Raw genomic sequence first — 18,947 nt, 5'->3', positions numbered from 1 at the left:
CCAGGCTACTGGCCAATCAGTGTTTAATTAAAGCAATATGAGTTACAAATCTTTACAGTGTACAAGAACATTAACCCACAGCATTTTACCTTTTTTTTTTCAAAATTAGAGCTCTCAATCTAATTTCTTCTGTTTAGCTATTTTGCTGACCATTATCTATAACAATTTGTAACTAACACACTAAACAAAGACAAATAAGCATAATCCATTTATTGTGAATGTGGACCTTTTTTCTAGGCTACTTCCTGCTGATTGTGGATGCTAATAATCTTTTGGGGTCACAAAGAAAATTTAGAATTTTGGTCAAAGTCCTGACTGCAGTATTCTATGAGGCTGGATCATCTTAGCCAGTAGTCTTGAAGCTGTTCGGGATGTAGAACTCAGAGGAAACTGCAGCCGGGTACTCTAACACATTGGATCATCTGTGCCATCCAGTCTTATTGGAGATTTTTTTGGGGGGTCTTCCTTGATCAAACCTTTTATTTTAACCCATAATAAATCCATATGCTCTCATTTCCTATGGAAACAAAAGCAAAACCTATTCCCCAAAGTAACATGTCTTTGGACTTAAATATTGAAGTTAAGGCATTTTTAAAATATATAGGTTGGATAAATCTAGTGGCATTTATAATCAAATGTCCTTTAGTCCTTCTTGCTTTTTCCTCAGCAGTCAAATGATTTAAAGACAGTACAGTAACATACAGCATCCAGATTGTCTATGTATTTTCCATCTTTACATAGCTTTTTTTTTACTCTATTTCTTTAAATTTTATTTTTTTTTAACTTTTTTGAGATAGACCTTTTTCTGTGTATATTTGGTTGTTCTGGGACTCACTCTGTAGACTAGGCTGTCTTTGAACTCACTGAGATCTACCTGCCTCTGCCTCTCAAGTAGTGGAATTAAAGGCAAGTGCCACCACATCCAACTATCCTATTTTTTAGGAACTTTATCCCTTTTCTTTTCTCTCCAAAGCCCAAGCCTATTTTAAACATGCTCTAAACTATAGAGGATGTTTTTTGTCTGAATCTTTCTTTACTCTATGTCTTTTACATTTTCTGATCATGTCATTGATCTAAGTGATATGGATAGGATTAAAGGTGCAGCTTTGGTGACTCACTCTACCACATTCCTAAGCTTTCTAAGAGCCTAGCTTCATGGCAGAGGTACTGACAGGATCCGTGCTTATTGTTACAACTCTGTGAAGTTTCAAGGTCTATGCCACCACCAAAAAGCCTGCTGCCAACTGCTTATAAATATCATTTAAGGGTTTAGTGGCAGATACTCTTAAAAGAGCTGCAAGTTTTTTGCCAATAGTGTTTAGTCAGGAATTCTCTTGTATAGGACCTGCACCTCTGCTTGCCTCTAGCAAGCAGAGCCTACCTGAGACAATGCTGCAATGCTGCTGCCAAGAAGCTATGCTTGATCCTGTCCTTTTGTGTCTAGAAACCCTTCCCAAGCTCTCTAAGGTCTTATGTGGAAGTAGCTGTCCCACATTGGGTGCAATTTGTAGATAAAGGTTCTGTCTTGACTGGTACTTCAGCCATTCAGTCACAAATAAACATACAGAGGCTTATATTTATTATAATTATAAACTGTTTGACCTATTAGCTTAGGCTTGTTATTAACTAGCTCTTATAAATTAAATTAATCCACAATCCTAATCTATGTGGCTTGATACTTTTTCTCAGTGGGGCATTCTTATCTTGTTTGCTGTGCATCTGTCTGGTGACTGGCTTTCTGCCTTTCCTCTTCCAAGAATTCTCCTAGTCTGGTCATCTAACCTATACTTCCTGCCTGGCTACTGGCCAATCAGTGTTTTATTAAAACAATCTGAATGACAAATATTTACAAGTTACAAGAGCTTTATGCCACAACATGTGCTCCTTTTCCCAAGGAGATCACAGCATACCCCTGGAACCTTTCTTGTTACCTAGCCTCACTGTCTCTGTGAATTGTAGCATGGTTAACCTAAACAACTAATATCCACTTTTGCCTATCTGGGTCGGGGTTATCTCAGTCAATATGATATTTTTTTTCAAATTTGATTAATTTGCCTCCAAATTTCCTGATGCCATTTTTAAACAGCTGAGTAATATGCCACTGTGCAAATGTACCACATTCTCTTTATCCATTCTTTGGTTGATGGGCATCTAAGATATTTCCAGATTCTGGCTATTACCAATGAAATTGCTATGAACATGATTGAACAAGTGTTCTTGTGGCATGATTAAGCATCCTTTGGGTTCAAGCTGTGTCTTAAAAACTTGATGCATATTTTTCTGAGAAACTGCTGTATTGATTTCCAATGTGGTTGTACAAGACTGTATACCTACCAGAAATGGATGAGTGTTCCCCTTGCTCTGCTTTCTTTACAGTATAAGGTGTCTGTTGTGTTTTTGATCTTAGGCATTCTGACAGGTATAAGATGAAATCACAGAGTCCTATTGATTTGCATTTCCCTAATGGCTAAGAATGTTGAACATTTCTTTAGGTGCTCCTCAGCTATTTCAGATTCTTCTTTTGAGAATTCTCTGTTTAGCTCTGTGCCCTATTTTTATTTGAATTATTTTATTTGTTGATGTTTAGTTTCTTGAGTTCTATATATATTTTGGACATCAGTCCTATCCTTGATATGGGGTTGTTGAAGATCTTTTCCCATTCTGTCTGCTTCCATTTTGTCCTATTAATGGTGTCTTTTGCCCTAAAGAAACTTTTCATCAGGTCCGATTTATTAATTGTTGATCTTAGTGTCTGTGCTGTTGGTGTTCTATTCAGGAAGTTGTCTTCTATGCCAATTATTTATGGATATTTCACATGTTCTCCTCTAGCAGGTTCAGTGTAACTGTATTTAAAATGAGGTCTTTGATCTTCTTTGTCTTGAGCATTTTGCAAGGTAATAGATATGGATCTATTTGTATTCTCCTATATGCTGGCATTCAGTTATGCCAGCACCATTTATTGAATATGCTTTATTTTTCCATTGTATAATTTTGGCTTCTTTCTTAAAAATTAAGTGTTCATATATTTGAAGATTTACATCTGAGCTAGTTTGGGAGATGATTCCATGAGGTTCTGAAAAGAAGGTATATTCTTTTGTGTTTGGGTAAAATGTTTTGGTTCTATAGATATATGTTAAGCCCAGTTGAGCCATAACATCTGCTATTTCTGTTATTTCTCTATTTAGTTTCTGTCTGGATGACCTATTTATTGGTTATAATGAGGTGGTGAAGTCTTCCACAATTACTGCGTGGGATTTGATGTGTGACTTAAGCTTTAGTGATTTTTTTTACAAATGTGGGTACACATGCATTTATGTCATAGGTATTTAGAATTGAGGCATTATTTTGATGTTATTTTTCTTTGATGAGTGTAGCATGATCTTTTCCATCTCCTTTAATTAATTTTGCTTTGAAGTTTATTTTGTTAAATTTTAGGATAGTGACATCAGTTTTCTTTTTGAACAATTTTATTAGAAAATATTTTTCTGGCATTCCTAGCACCAGCAGGGAGCTGTACTGCTAAACAGCCATCTACAGCACCCCCAATGCATCGTTCCCTGTGAGTTCCTTGGAGACAAATACTTGGTGGACATAGGAGGTAAGACAATAGTGGTCATGGGGTCCCCAAGCCCTACTCCCTAAAACCTCCACATGGTAGAAATTCATAGCACGAGCAGGGAGCTGGTCTGCCAGATAGCCATCTACAGCACCCCCAATGCATTGATCTCTGCGAGCTCTAGGGAGACCAATACTAGGTGAACATAAGAGACATAAGAGTTGAAGGAAGAGATGGAAAGGCGTCAATGCAACAACTCCAACAGCCTAAAAAGCAACATGGTACCAATAGAAACCAGTGGACACACAACAGGAAGACATGATCATCCTAACCCAGAAGATATAGAAGAAAATGACTTTAAAAATTACTTAATGAAAATAATGGAGAATCGTAAAGAGGAAGTTAAAAACTCCCTTAAAGAAATGGAAGAGAAAACAAACAAAAAGCTGGAAGAAATTAATAAATCCCTCAAAGAAACCCAAGTAAAAGCAATCAAACAGGTGAAGAAAATGGTTCAAGATTTGAAGATTTAAATAGAGGTAATAAAGAAAACATAACCAGAGGGAACTCTGGAAATGGAAAATCTGGGTAAATGAACAGGAACTACAGAGACATGTATAACCAACAGAATACATGAGATAGAAGAAAGAATCTCAGGTGGTGAAGATTCTATTGAGGAAATAAATTCAGTAGACAAAGAAAACACTAAATCCAACAAATTCTTAACACAAAACATTCAGAAAATCTGGGACACCATGAAAGTACCAAACTTGAGAATAATAGGGGTAAAAGAAGGAAAAGAAATCCAACTCAAAGGAACAGAAAATATATTCAACAAAATTATAGAAGAAAACTTTCCCAAACTAAAGAAGGCTGTGCCTGTGAAGGTACAAGAAACTTACAGAACACCAATTAACTGGATCAAAAAATCCCCTTGCCATATAATAATCAAAACACAAAACATACAGAACGAAGAAAGAATATTAAGAGCTGCAAAAGAAAAAGGTCAAGAAACATATAAAGAAAAGCCTATCATATTACACCTGATATCTCAATGGAAACCATGAATTCCAGAAGGTCCTCAATAGATGTACTGGTGACACTAAGAGACCAGACTGGTCCTGCTGGGTGCAAGACCAAACTACTGTACCCAGAAAAGTGTTCATTCACCATTGATGGAGAAAACAAGATATTCAATGTCAAAAACATATTTAAACAATACATGTACACAAACCCAGCCTTATAGAAAGTACTATAAGGAAACCCAGAAACCAAGGAAGCTAACTACACCCATAATAACACAGGTATTTGGTAAATCCCCTACCAACATAACCCAAAGAAGGAAAACCCACAAACACTACTACCAAAAGATAACTGGAGCTAACAACCACTGGCCCTTAATATCACTTAATATCAATGGTCTCAATTCACCTATAAAAGACACAGGCTAAGACCATGGATATGAAATCTGGATCCAACACTCTACTGTTTACAAGAAACACACCTCAACCACAAACACAGACACTACCTCAGAATAAAGGGTTGGGAAAAGGTTTTCCAATCAAATGGACCTAAAAAACAAGCAGGTGTGGCTATTATAATATTCAACAAAATTGATTTCAAACCAAAATCAATCAAAAGAGATAGAGAAGGACATTTTATACACAAAACAGTAACAATAGGAATCAAGATGAAGTCTCAATCCTGAATATCTATGCCCCCTACTTCAAGAGCACGTACATATGTAAAAGAGACATTACTGAAACTTGAATCACATATCAAACCCCACACACTAATAAAAGGAGATTTCAACACTCCTCTCTCAACAATGGACAGGTCAAACAGACAAAAATTTAACAGAGAAATAAGAGAAATAACAGGTATAATGAATCAAATGGACTTAACAGACATCTATAGAACATTTCACTCAAACAAAAAAGAATACACCTTCTTCTCAGCACCTCATGGAATCTTCTCTAAAGTTGCTCACATTCTCAGTAACAAAGCAAACACCCACAGATACAAAAATATTGAACTAATCCACTGTGTCTTATCAGATCACCATGGAGTAAAGTTAGAATTCAACAATACTACTCCCAGAAAGCCTACAAACACATGGAACCTGAGTAGTCAATTACTGGACTACTTCTGGGTCAAGAAAGAAATAAAGAAAGAAATTAAAATCTTTCTTGAATTTAATGACAATGAAGGCACAACACATTCAAACCTATGGGGCACTATGAAAGCCGTGCTAAGAGGAAAGTTCATAGCACTAAGTGACCACGTAAGGAAAATGGAGAAAGCTCACATCAATGACCTAATGGCATGCCTGAAAGTGCTAGAAAAAAAAGAAGCAGACTCAACCAGAAGGAGAAGGAGACAAGAAATAATCAAACTGAGGGCTGAAATCAACAAAATAGAAACACAGAAAACAATCCAAAGAATCAATGAAATAAAGAGCGGGTCTTTGAGAAAATCAACAGGATTGACAAACCCTTATCCAAACTAAGCAAAAGACAGAGAGAGAACACCCAAATTAACAAAATCAGAAATGAAAAGGGGACAGAACAATGGGTTCAGAGGAAATTCAGAGAATCATTAGGTCCTACTACAAAAATATGTACTCCACAAAACTGGAAAATGTAAAAGAAATTGACAATTGTTTTAGATAGATACCACCTACCAAAATTAAATCAAGACCAGGTGAGCAATTTAAATAGACCTATAAGCTATGAGGAGATAGAAGCTACCATCAAAAACCTTGCAACCAAAAAATGTCCAGGGCTCAATGGTGTTAGTGCTGAATTGTACCAGAACTTCCAAGAAGAGATAATACTTATACTCCTCAAAGTGTTCCACATAATAGAAACAGAAGGCTCACTGCCAAACTCCTTATGAAGCTACAGTTTCTCTGATACCAAAATTGCACAAAGACTCAAACAAGAACGAGAATTACACAACAATCTCACTCATGAACATGGATGCAAAGATTATCAATAAAATTCTGGCAAACTGAATCCAAGAACACATCAAAAAATCATCCATTATGATCAAGTAGGCTTAATCCCAGAGATTCAGGGCTGGTTCAACATATGAAAATCAATCAATGTAATCCACCCTATAAATAAACTGGAAGAAAAAAATATGATCATTTCATTGGATGCACAAAAAACATTTGACAAAATTCAACATCCGTTCATGATGAAGGTCTTGGAGAGAGTAGGGATACAAGGATCATATCTAAATATAATAAAAGCAATATACAGCAAGCTGACAGATAACATCAAATTAAGTGGAGAGAAACTCAAAGCAATTCCACTAAAATCAGGAACAAGACAAGGCTGTTTGCTCTTTCCATATCTTTTCAATATAGTTCTTGAAGTTTTAGCAATAGCAATAAGACAACATAAGGAGATCAAGGGGATTCAAATTGGAAAGGAAGAAGTTAAATTTTCATTATTTGCAGATGATATGATAATATGTGTGACTGTCCCCAAAAACCCTACCAGAGAACTCCTACAGCTAATAAATACCTTAAGTAAAGTGGCAGGATACAAGATCAACTCAAAAAATCTGTAGTCCTCCTATACACAAAAGATAAAGAAGCTGAGAGTAAAATCAGAGAAACATCACCTTTCACAATATCCACAAATCACATAAAATATCTTGGAGTAACAACATTAACAAAGGACGTGAAAGAAGTATTTGACAAGAATTTTATGTCTTGAAGAAAGAATTTAAAGAAAATACCAGGAAATTCCTCCATCTCAGCCAGGGTGGGCACCGCGGGCCGGGGCAGGCGGTGATTGCAAAGGGACGGGAGTCCCTTTGTTCTGATAACCGGCCTGCAGCAAGCTAAGACCGCAGGCAGGGAGTCTTCTGACCAGCAAGGGGCTCTGATCCTGTGGAGGGGTAAGTGTGTTGCCCGCCATACAAGTCTGGTTAGGGAACACACAATATTCCCGCCATCCTTATCTCCCTGGCTACTCCAAAGGGGCAGCTTCCCCCAGCTAATCCCTCTCTCCTGCTACGCCATCCCAGCTTTCGGCCTCGAACCCCTCCCCTCCTCTCTCCCTTTTTCGGGGCTTAAATTCCTCCATCTCAGCCGGGGTGGGCACCGCGGCCGAGGTATGTGGTGATTGCAAAGGGACGGGAGTCCCTTTGTTCTGATAGCCGGCCTGCAGCGAGCTAAGACCGCAGGCAGGGAGTCTTCTGACCAGCAAGGGGCTCTGATCCTGTGGAGGGGTAAGTGTGTTGACCGCCATACAAGTCCGGTTAGGGAACACACAATATTCCCGCCATCCTTATCTCCCTGGCTACTCCAAAGGGGCAGCTTCCCCCAGCTAATCCCTCTCTCCTGCTATGCCATCCCAGCTTTCGGCCTCGAACCCCTCCCCTCCTCTCTCCCTTTTTTGGGGCTTAAATTCCTCCATCTCAGCCGGGGTGGGCACCGCGGGTCGGGACAGGTGGTGAGTGCAAAGGGAAGGAAGTCCCTTTGTTCTGATAGCCTGCCTGCAGCAAGCTAAGACTGCAGGCAAAGTGATTCCTGGATAGCAAGGGGCACTAGTCCAGTAGAAGAAGACCCAGCGAAGGGAAGAGCCATTGGAGAGCATCTGAAGGAAGAGATGGGCAGGCGCCAAGGCAAGAATTCCTCCAACAATCTGAAAAACAACATGAAAACCCCAGATCCCAGCGATCTTACGACAGAAGGACTTGAACGCCCTATTCCGGAAGAAGTGGAAAACAGTGTCATTATGAAAGCAATAGAGTCTCTTAAACAGGGTATGAATAACTCACTTAAAGAAATAGAAGAGAAATATAACAAAAAGATGGAAGAAATGAGTAAAGAAATGGGAGACAAATATAACAAAAAGTTTAAAGAAATGAGTAAATTCGTAAATGATACCCTGGGAAACCAAGAAAAAGCAATCAAACAGGTAATGGAATCAGTTCAAGAATTGAAAACTGAAATGGAGGCAGTGAAGAAAACACAAACCGAGGGCCGGCAGGATATGGAAAATCTAGGTAAGCGAACGGAGACTACAGAATCAAGCTTAACCAATAGAATACAAGAGATAGAAGAACGAATCTCAGATTATGAAGACACCATAGAGAAAATAAACGCCCTGACCAAAGAAAACAGCAAATCCAACAAATTCTCATCACAAAACATTCAGGAAATATGGGACATAATAAAAAAAACCAAATCTAAGAATAATAGGAGTAGAAGAAGGAGAAGAATTGCAGATCAAAGGTCCAGAAGATATATTCAACAAAATTATAGAAGAAAACTTTCCCATCCTAAAGAGGGATATGCCTATGAAGGTGCAAGAAGCATACAGAACACCGAATAGACTGGATCAGAAAAAAAATCCCCTCACCATATAATAATCAAAACACAAAGCAGTCAGATTAAAGAAAGGATATTAAGAGCTGCAAAGGAAAAAGGTCAAGTAACCTATAAAGGTAAACCTATCAGACTTACACCAGACTTCTCTAAAGAAACCATGAAAGCCAGAAGGTCCTGGATAGAGGTACTGCAGAAATTACGGGACCATGGATGCAAGCCCAGACTACTTTGCCCAGCTAAGCTTTCGTTCACTATCAACGGAGAAAACAAAATATTCCAGGATAAAAACAAATTTAAACAATATGTTTAAACAATACGTAACTACTAATCCAGCCTTACAGAGAATACTAGAAGGAAAATTACATCTCAAGGAATCCAACATTGCCAACACTGACTACAATAATTCAGACATCTAGCGACCCTTCACTAGCACAATTCAAAGAAGGAAAACACATACACTCTATTACGCCCCCCAAAAATGACTGGAGTCAACAATCAATGGTCATTAATATCTCTTAATATCAATGGACTCAATTCACCTAAAAAGAGGCACAGACTTAGAGATTGGAAACGAAAACAGGATCCAACATTCTGCTGTTTACAAAAAACACACCTCAACCACAAAGACAGACACCGACTCAGAGTAAAGGGTTGGGAAAAGGTTTTCCAAGCAAATGGACCTAAGAAACAAGTGGGTGTGACCATTCTAATATCTAACAAAATCGACTGCAAACTAAAATCAATCAGAAGAGATGGAGATGGACATTTCATACTCATAACTGGAACAACTCATCAGGAGGAAGTCTCAATCCTGAATATCTATGCCCCTAATGTAAAGGCACCCACATATGTAAAAGAAACTCTTCTAGAACTCAAGGAAGTCATCAAACCACACACGCTAATAGTAGGAGACTTCAACACTCCTCTCTCACCAATGGACAGGTCAATCAGACAGAAACCAAACAGAGAATTAAGAGATTTATTGGAGGTATTGAATCAAATGGACTTAACAGACATCTATAGACCACTCCACCCAAATAGGAAAGAATATACCTTCTTCTCTGCAGTTCATGGAACCTTCTCGAAGATTGACCACATACTCGGTAACAAAGCAAACTCCCACAGATACAAAAAAATATTAGTAACCACCTGTGTCTTGTCAGATCACCATGGATTAAAATTAGAATTCAACAACAATGCTACCCCCAGGAAGTCAACAAACTCATGGAAGTTGAACAGTCAACTACTAAATCACCCCTGGGTCAAGGACAAAATTAAGAAAGAAATTAGTCTTCCTTGAATTTAATGAAAACAAAGACACAACATACTCAAACCTATGGGACACTATGAAACCAGTGCTAAGAGGAAAGTTCATAGCAATAGGTGCCCAACTAAAGAAAACGGAGAAAGCACACATTGGAGACCTAACAGCACACTTGAAAGCTCTAGAAAAAAAAGAAGCTGATACACCCAGGAGGTCTAGAAGACTGGAAATAATCAAACTGAGGGCTGAAATCAACAAAATAGAAACAGAGAAAACAATCCAAAGAATCAATGAATCAAAAAGCTGGTTCTTGGAGAAAATCAACAAGATTGACAAACCCCTATCCAAACTAATCAAATGGCAGAGAGAGCACATGCAAATTAATAGGATCAGAAATGAAAAGGGAGATATAACCACAGACACAGAGGAAATTCAGAGAATCATTAGATCTTACTATGAAAGTTTATATGCCACAAAGTTGGAAAATGTAAAAGAAATGGACATTTTTTTAGATAAGTACCATATACCAAAGTTGAACCAAGACCAGGTGAACAATCTAAATAGACCTGTTAGTCGTGAAGAATTAGAAGCTGTTATCAGAAATCTCCCTGCCAAAAAAAGCCCAGGACCAGATGGTTTCAATGCAAAATTCTACCAGAACTTCCAGGAAGAGCTAATTCCTATACTCCTTAATGTATTCCATAATATAGAAACAGAAGCGTCATTGCCAAACTCTTTTTATGAAGCTACAGTTACCTTAACACCAAAACCACATAAAGACACAACCAAGAAAGAGAATTACAGGCCAATCTCACTCATGAACATCGACGCGAAAATTCTCAATAAAATCCTGGCAAACCGAATCCAGGAACACATTAGAAAAATTATCCATTATGATAAAGTAGGCTTCATCCCAGAGATGCAGGGCTGGTTCAACATACGCAAATCTATCAATGTAATCCATCATATAAATAAACTGAAAGAAAAAAACCATATGATCATTTCATTGGATGCTGAAAAAGCATTTGACAAAATTCAACACCCATTTATGATAAAGGTGTTGGAGAGACTGGGGATACAAGGATCATACCTAAATATAATAAAAGCAATATACAGCATGGCGACAGTTAACATCAAATTGAATGGAGAGAAACTCAAAGCCTTTCCACTAAAATCAGGAACACGACAAGGCTGTCCACTCTCTCCATACCTCTTCAATATAGTGCTTGAAGTTCTAGCAATAGCAATAAGACAACATAAGGAGATCAAGGGGATTCGAATTGGAAAGGATGAAGTTAAACTTTCGTTATTTGCTGACGATATGATAGTGTACATAAGTGACCCCAAAAACTCTACCAAAGAACTCCTACAGCTGATAAACACCTTTAGTAACGTGGCAGGATACAAGATCAACTCCAAAAAATCGGTTGCCCTCCTATACACAAAGGATAAAGAAGCAGAGAGAGAAATCAGAGAAACATCACCTTTCACGATAGCCACAAATAGCATAAAATATCTTGGGGTTACTCTAACCAAGGAAGTGAAAGACCTATTTGACAAGAACTTAAAGTCTTTGAAGAAAGAAATTGAGGAGGATACCAGAAAATGGAAAGACCTCCCCTGCTCTTGGATTTGGAGAATCAACATAGTAAAAATGGCAATTCTACCAAAAGCAATCTATAGATTCAATGCAATCCCCATCAAAATCCCATCAAACTTCTTCACAGACCTTGAGAAAACAATAATCAAGTTTATATGGCAAAACAAAAAACCCAGGATAGCCAAAACAATCTTATACAATAAAGAAATTTCTGGAGGCATTACCATTCCTGACTTCAAACTCTATTACAGAGCTACAGTATTGAAAACAGCTTGGTATTGGCATAAGAACAGAGAAATCGACCTATGGAATCGAATAGAAGACCCAGATATTAACCCACAAACTTATGAACACCTAATTTTCGACAAGGGAGCTAAAGGTATACAATGGAAGAAGGAAAGCATCTTCAACAAATGGTGCTGGCATAACTGGATGTCAACCTGCAGAAGGATGAAAGTAGATCCATACCTATCACCATGCACAAAACTCAGGTCCAAATGGATTAAAGACATCAACATTAATCCGTTCACTTTGAACCTGATAGAAGAGAAAGTGGGAAGTAGTCTACAAGATATAGGTACAGGAGGCCTCTTCCTAAGCAGGACCCCAGCAGCACAGACAATAAGAGAAACAATGAATAAATGGGATCTACTGAAACTGAGAAGCTTCTGTGAAGTAAAGGACACTGTCAGTAAGACAAAAAGGCTGCCTTCTGACTGGGAGAAGATCTTCACCAACCCCTCATCAGACAAAGGTCTGATCTCCAAAATATACAAAGAACTCAAGAAACTAGGCACTAAAACTCTAATTAACCCAATTAAAAATGGGGGTACTGAGCTGAACAGAGAATTCACAACAGATGAACTTCGAATGGCCAGAAGACACTTAAGGTCAGGCTCAACCTCCTTAGTGATCAGGGAAATGCAAATCAAAACTACTTTGAGATACAATCTTACTCCTGTCAGAAAAGCTAAAGTCAAAAACACCAATGATAGCCTATGCTGGAGAGGATGTGGGGTGAGGGGAACACTCATCCATTGTTGGTGGGAATGCAAACTTGTGCAGCCACTGTGGAAATCAGTGTGGCGGTTTCTCAGGAAACTGGGAGTCAATCTCCCTCAGGACCCAGCAATTCCACTCTTGGGAATATACCCTAGAGATTCCCTAGCATACTACAAAAGCATTTGTTCAACTATGTTCATAGCCGCACTATTTGTAATAGCCAGAACCTGGAAACAGCCTAGGTGCCCCTCAATAGAAGAATGGTTAAAAAAGGTGTGGAACATATACACATTAGAGTTTTACTCAGCGGTAAAAAATAATGACATCTTGAATTTTGCATGCAAATGGATGGACATAGAAAACGCTTTACTGAGTGAGGTAAGTCAGACCCAAAAAGAGGAACACGGTATGTATTCACTCATAAGTGGATTCTAACCATAATTTAAAGGTCTTTGAGCCTATTATTCGTGATCCTAGAGAAGCTAAATAAGAAGACGAACCTGATGAAGATTATTTAGCTATCTGCCAGGAGGTAGGAAATAGACAAGAGTCCCAGGTAACCTCGGGTGCATGGGGGGGTGGTGGGAGGGTTGTTGGAAGGGGAGACGGTTAGAGAGAAGGGAGTAGGGGAGGAATGGGGAAAGCTCGGTGGACCGGGATGGGGGGGAGGGAGGAAGGATGAATATGGGATCAGGGACGAATATATTTCAACTAAGGGAGTCTTATTAGGGTTTACAGGAGACTTGATTATAAATGGGGTTCCAGGTCCAAGGAGAGATCCCCAGATTGTTCTCTGGACAGAGGAGAGGGTGCCTGAACCGGCCTTGGCCCATAACCATACTGATGAATATTTTGCTTATCACCATAGACCCTTCATCTGGCGGTGGGAATAGGAGACCATTTTCTAAATATAACCCCAATAGCACAGACAATAAGAGCAAGAATAAATAAATGGGACCTCCTGAAACTGAGAAGCTTCTGTAAATCAAAGGACACAGTCAATAAGACAAAAAGGCAACTTACTGAATGGGAAAAAAATCTTCACCAACTCCACATCAGACAAAGGACTGATCTCCAAAATATACAAAGGACTCAAGAAATTAGACATTAAATTTCTAATTTAACAACCCAATTAAAAAGTGGTATACTGAACTAAACAGAGAATTCTCATCAGAAGAATTTCAAATGGCCAAAAGATACTTAAGGACATGTTCTTCATCCTTAGCTATCAGATAAATGCAAATCAAAATTACCTTGAAATACCATCTTGCATCTCTCAGAATGGCTAAGATTAAAATCACTAATGATAACTTATGCTGGAGAGGTTGTGGAGCAAGGGTAACACTCATCCATTGCTGGTGGGAATGCAAACTTGTGCAACTACTTTGGAAATCAGTGTGGTGGTTCCTCAGAAAACTGGGAATCAGCCTACCTCAGGATCCAGCAATTCCATTCTTGGAAATATATCCAAAAGATGTTTAATCATACTACAAGAGCATTTGTTCAACTATGTTCATAGCAGCATTATTAGTAATAGCCAGAACCTGGAAACAACTTGGATGCCCCTCAACTGAAGAATGTATAAAGAAAGTGTGGTTCATTTACACATTAGAGTACTACTCAGCAGTAAAAGATAATGACATCTTGAATTTTACACGCAAATGGACAGAATTAGAAAACATCATCCTGAGTCAGGTAACCCAGACCCCCACAAAATATGGTATGCACTCACCCATAATTGGATACTAATCATAAACAAAGGGCAAAAAGCATATAGCTCACAATCTAGAGAAACTAAGTAATAAGGTGAACCCAAAGAAAAACATATATAGACCCACCTGGAAATTGGAATCAGACAAAAATTTGGGAGTTAAAACTAATAAATTCTATTCACTTCCAAACTGTCTCCTTGAATTCTTTTAAGTGTCCTGTAGCATGAAAAATAAAAACCCAGGACAGACATTGTAATTCAGTCTGAAGATCAGAAAAGCAAACCAGTCAACCACTAGAGAGATATTTTACTTCTACCAAATCTTCAGACTGAAAGGGTTTTCCTGCATTGCTCTCCACCAACCTCATATTCTGAACTCCAGTGACTTCCTGTCTCTTCCTCTTTATAGTCTCTCTATCCAGCCATATCACTTCTTCCACACCTTCCTACTACTGAGATTAAAAGCATGTGATCCTAAATGTTGGAATCACCTTTGTGTGAGCTTTGTTTCTCTTTTAGAAAGATTCAATCTTAAGTAGCCCAGGGTGACCTTGAACTCACAGAGATTCTCTGACTTTGCCTACTCCCTGAGTCCTGGGATTAAAGGTGTGTGCCACCACTCCCTGACCTATGTGGCTGACTAATATATCTGCTTTGCCCTCTGGTCTTCAGGCAAGTTTATTTATTAAAATACAAAATATATAATTACTATAGTCTCCAACTGGTTCATATCTAGTCCCACATAATTCATCACTTTTTGTTTCTGTTCTCATATTCTGAATCTTGATTTCAATGGAGGATTCTCTTCTTGTGTTTCTGCACCAGTAAGTTGTGATTTTCTGTATTTACTTTTTTTGACAGTTTTGATGTAAGTGATTTGTCCTATGACCTCAGTTCCTTGATAGGTCCCAGAGGAGTTGCTGACTTCTTCAACTGTTTAACTTGTTATTTGTCTTTAGCAGAGAATATCCATTTTCAAGATCCATTTGAAAACCAGAAATAACAGTTTTTACTAAATTATTCAAACTCAACTTTAGGTTAATTTATAACTATTCATTGTTAATTTAATTTTATTTGACCATTTATTTCTTCATTTCTCCCTTACACTTGCACTGGTTGTCACAATGACCATGTTTGAAATGAATTACAGATATGGAAATGATTAATATGTCTAGACATTACATTTCAGTATGTTGACAGTAGTTTCAAGAAGCCAATAGAATGTAGACATGTATTATAATATGATGCAATTATATTATATGATTAATATTTTTAAACAGTTTTGCAAAATGTGTTGTGGAAAATAGTAGGCAGAAGTTGATTAGGCTTTTTGGAAATTTTAATATGGATTATTTTTTAATATGTTTTAACTTGGTCATCTGAAAATCCTTTATTACTACTCTAGAAAAAACTAAGAAAATATGACCAAGTTAGTCCAGGCTAAGAATTTTTTTTAGCAGTGAATTTTTCCAATGCATAAGTATGATAAAGACCAGAATCATATTTCTTTGGGTTTATTATGCTACCACATGACAAAATGAAACCCTATTTTGGTGATGAATCTATCATTGCTGATGCCTGTGGTCTAACAATTAAGGTTTTATCTGTTTTTTTTTCTGGAAAATTAATGTCACCTTTCTTGTTCTTCTGATTTACTGATAATATAATTATGCTATAAATACACTTCTTTTCTTTAACATCATATATTATTTTCATAATATATTATTTTGAAGATATTTTCTTCATATATAAAATGACCAAGAAAAGGTGATAGTTCAAATTCTAACATATCAGTAATCAAAGTAAAACAATGGTATTGCATTTTCAAAATAAGCTTTTGAATTTTTTTTCTAACTAGATACAATTATTTTATATGTATGTCTTAGTTTGTGATTATAAAATACTACAATGTATAAGCTAAATAACTAAAATTAATATCTCATACTTCTGGAGACTGAGAGGTTCAAAATCAAGACCAGTTCTGTTTCTGTTGGGAGCACACTTTCTGATTTGTAGATAGTAATTCTTATTGTATCCTTTCATGGCAAAGAGAGAGGAAGAAAGAGAGATTTATTCTCTATATCCACATTTAAGGGCAGTGATCCCATTTGTTACAGTTATGACTTCATGGCCTCATTGCCCCCTGAGGCCCCATATCCTGATACAATCTATCACCATTGTGGTTTAGACTTCAACCTATGACTTTTGATAAACACATTAAACCCTTAAAAGGACAGTCACCATAGTAGGTTCTGTATTTATTCAAGTTACCTAATAAGTTTCTAACAGTAGGATGATATTTATATTATAAGGGATTAATGACAAAATGTTTATATATTTAACTTTTATTTAATATTTATTAAGTAAACACTGTGTGGTATGACAGACACAGTAATATACTTTATATAAAAATGAAAAATAATCAGAGGTTCTGTTTTCTCAGAAGTTACATTCTTGTGGGACGTAAAATATTTCATGTACAGGTTTTATTGTTGCTGTTCACTAACTGAAAATTAGCCATATAAACAAAAATAAAAAATAAGAAAAAGCATTATTAGACAAACTAGTTTTAAGGCTATCAGAGTAGGCCATAGAACAAAATGCTATCAAATTAAGATAACTTCAAAACTTGATTGCAGATATTTTCTTATAGGTGAAAAACTGAGATTTTGTGCTCCTGAACATGTATCTGTCAAGTATTCTTCAAACTGCCCAAACTTTTGTGTTTTACAACCTTTCTCAGCCCCTGTGAATACAAAGATTCTCTTTTTCCCCATGAACCTACTGTCAGGAAAATTTTGTTAAAATTTATTTCTTCCATTGTGTTACAAAAACAGTATGGATGTTGAAGAAATATTTTGACATTGACCACACATAAATATACATACAGAAATGCACAATTTATGCCACACTCAAACCTGAAAGACCCTTGTCTGCTTATAATCAGCTAGTAAATTTACAAGCAATCTGTGAAGTTTATTTATTACAAGTCAAATGTAAATTTTAACATTTCTGTGCTGTGTTATATCATACTATCATAGTTAAGGATTACATATCTAAAATAAGTTTTATAAGTAGCTTGCTATTCCTAAATTTTCTCATCAGTAAACCTGAAGTAGTATTAACATGCATAAAAACATTATAAACAACATCTGTCTAATTGGGCTCGAGGTCTGCTCAATAGGTGGGGATTCATACCTGCTATGTAAACCTTGCCTAGCATGTAGACCCTAGGGAAGAACCTGTTACTGACCTTTTTCTTAACCAATATAATTTAAAACTATATTATAAACATGTACCCATATAACCATAGATAAGTGTGGCTCTTATCACTCATTAAAGAACCTTCTGCTTTCTAACAGATGAAAGATATTGCAGAGATTCACAACTGGTCAAAATGCAGCGAACATCTAACTGTGAGGTTCCTATTGTTAATGGTACATCTGAAATCCCTACACCTAAAATTTGGGGAACATTGCAGAGGAGGGAATGGAAAGATAGAAAGATTACAAGGACCAAAATGCCTGTTACTAGATAGTATATTCTAGACATGACTGGAGTGCTGCACCCATCCAATCTCAACAATATGGTTGACTGAACAAGCCCTTCAATAATGACACCAACACCAGTTGATATGCCAGTATGCATGAAAGAAGTATCTCTCTCCCTCTTTATTTCTCTCTCTAAGGACCCTCTCCACACACTGATGAAGAGCTACCAGGCAATCAGTGGTTGATAAGAGAAGGCAAAAACAAACAAAGATACAAAAAATTTTCCTCCAGTGATATGTTTGCTGATATCCTGGTGCGGGAGAATTGTCTATATTCTGTCAATCATGTTTTAACTAAATGCTGATTGGCCAGGCAGAAGGTGTAGGTGAGAAAACCAGACAGGAAGTGGAAATGATGCAAGGAGAACAAGAGAATTCTGGGGAGGAGGAAGTTGATTCCTCCCCCTCCTGCCCAGACCACCGAAGTAGCAGGATGTGATCTGCCCCACTGAAAAAAGTACTGAGCCACATGGCTAGCATAGATAAGAACAATGGGTTAATATAAGCTACAAGAGCAAATAAGTAGCGTTACCTAATGGGCCAATCAGTTTTATAACTTATGGAGATCTAGTGTGATTTTCTTTGGGGCTAAATAGCTGTGGGAACAGGGCAGGACAGAAAACCTCAACAAGCCAGCCAACCATGTTACACAATCCCAAGTCAATAGCCCTAAGCACAAGAATTTGAGGAGTAGAGTAAATATGGGAAGAGTTGTGAGTAGAAAGAGGTATAGAAACATTAAATATAGTACCTATGCTTGACAGTCTCAAAAGAGTAAGCAAAAAGTGAAATTACCCACTGTTTTACAGTGAGAGTTAAATATTAATAGTGATAACATTGATTCATGATTATTAAGTTCTTAAAATGTGCTTATCTGTGGTCAATCATTTTACTTATATGGCCTTATTTAATTA

This window comes from Myodes glareolus, chromosome X (assembly GCF_982192425.1).
Source record: "Myodes glareolus chromosome X, mMyoGla1.1, whole genome shotgun sequence".
Lineage (NCBI taxonomy): Eukaryota > Metazoa > Chordata > Mammalia > Rodentia > Cricetidae > Myodes > Myodes glareolus.
The sequence above is the reverse complement of the archived record's forward strand: the minus strand, read 5'-3'. Positions refer to the sequence as shown.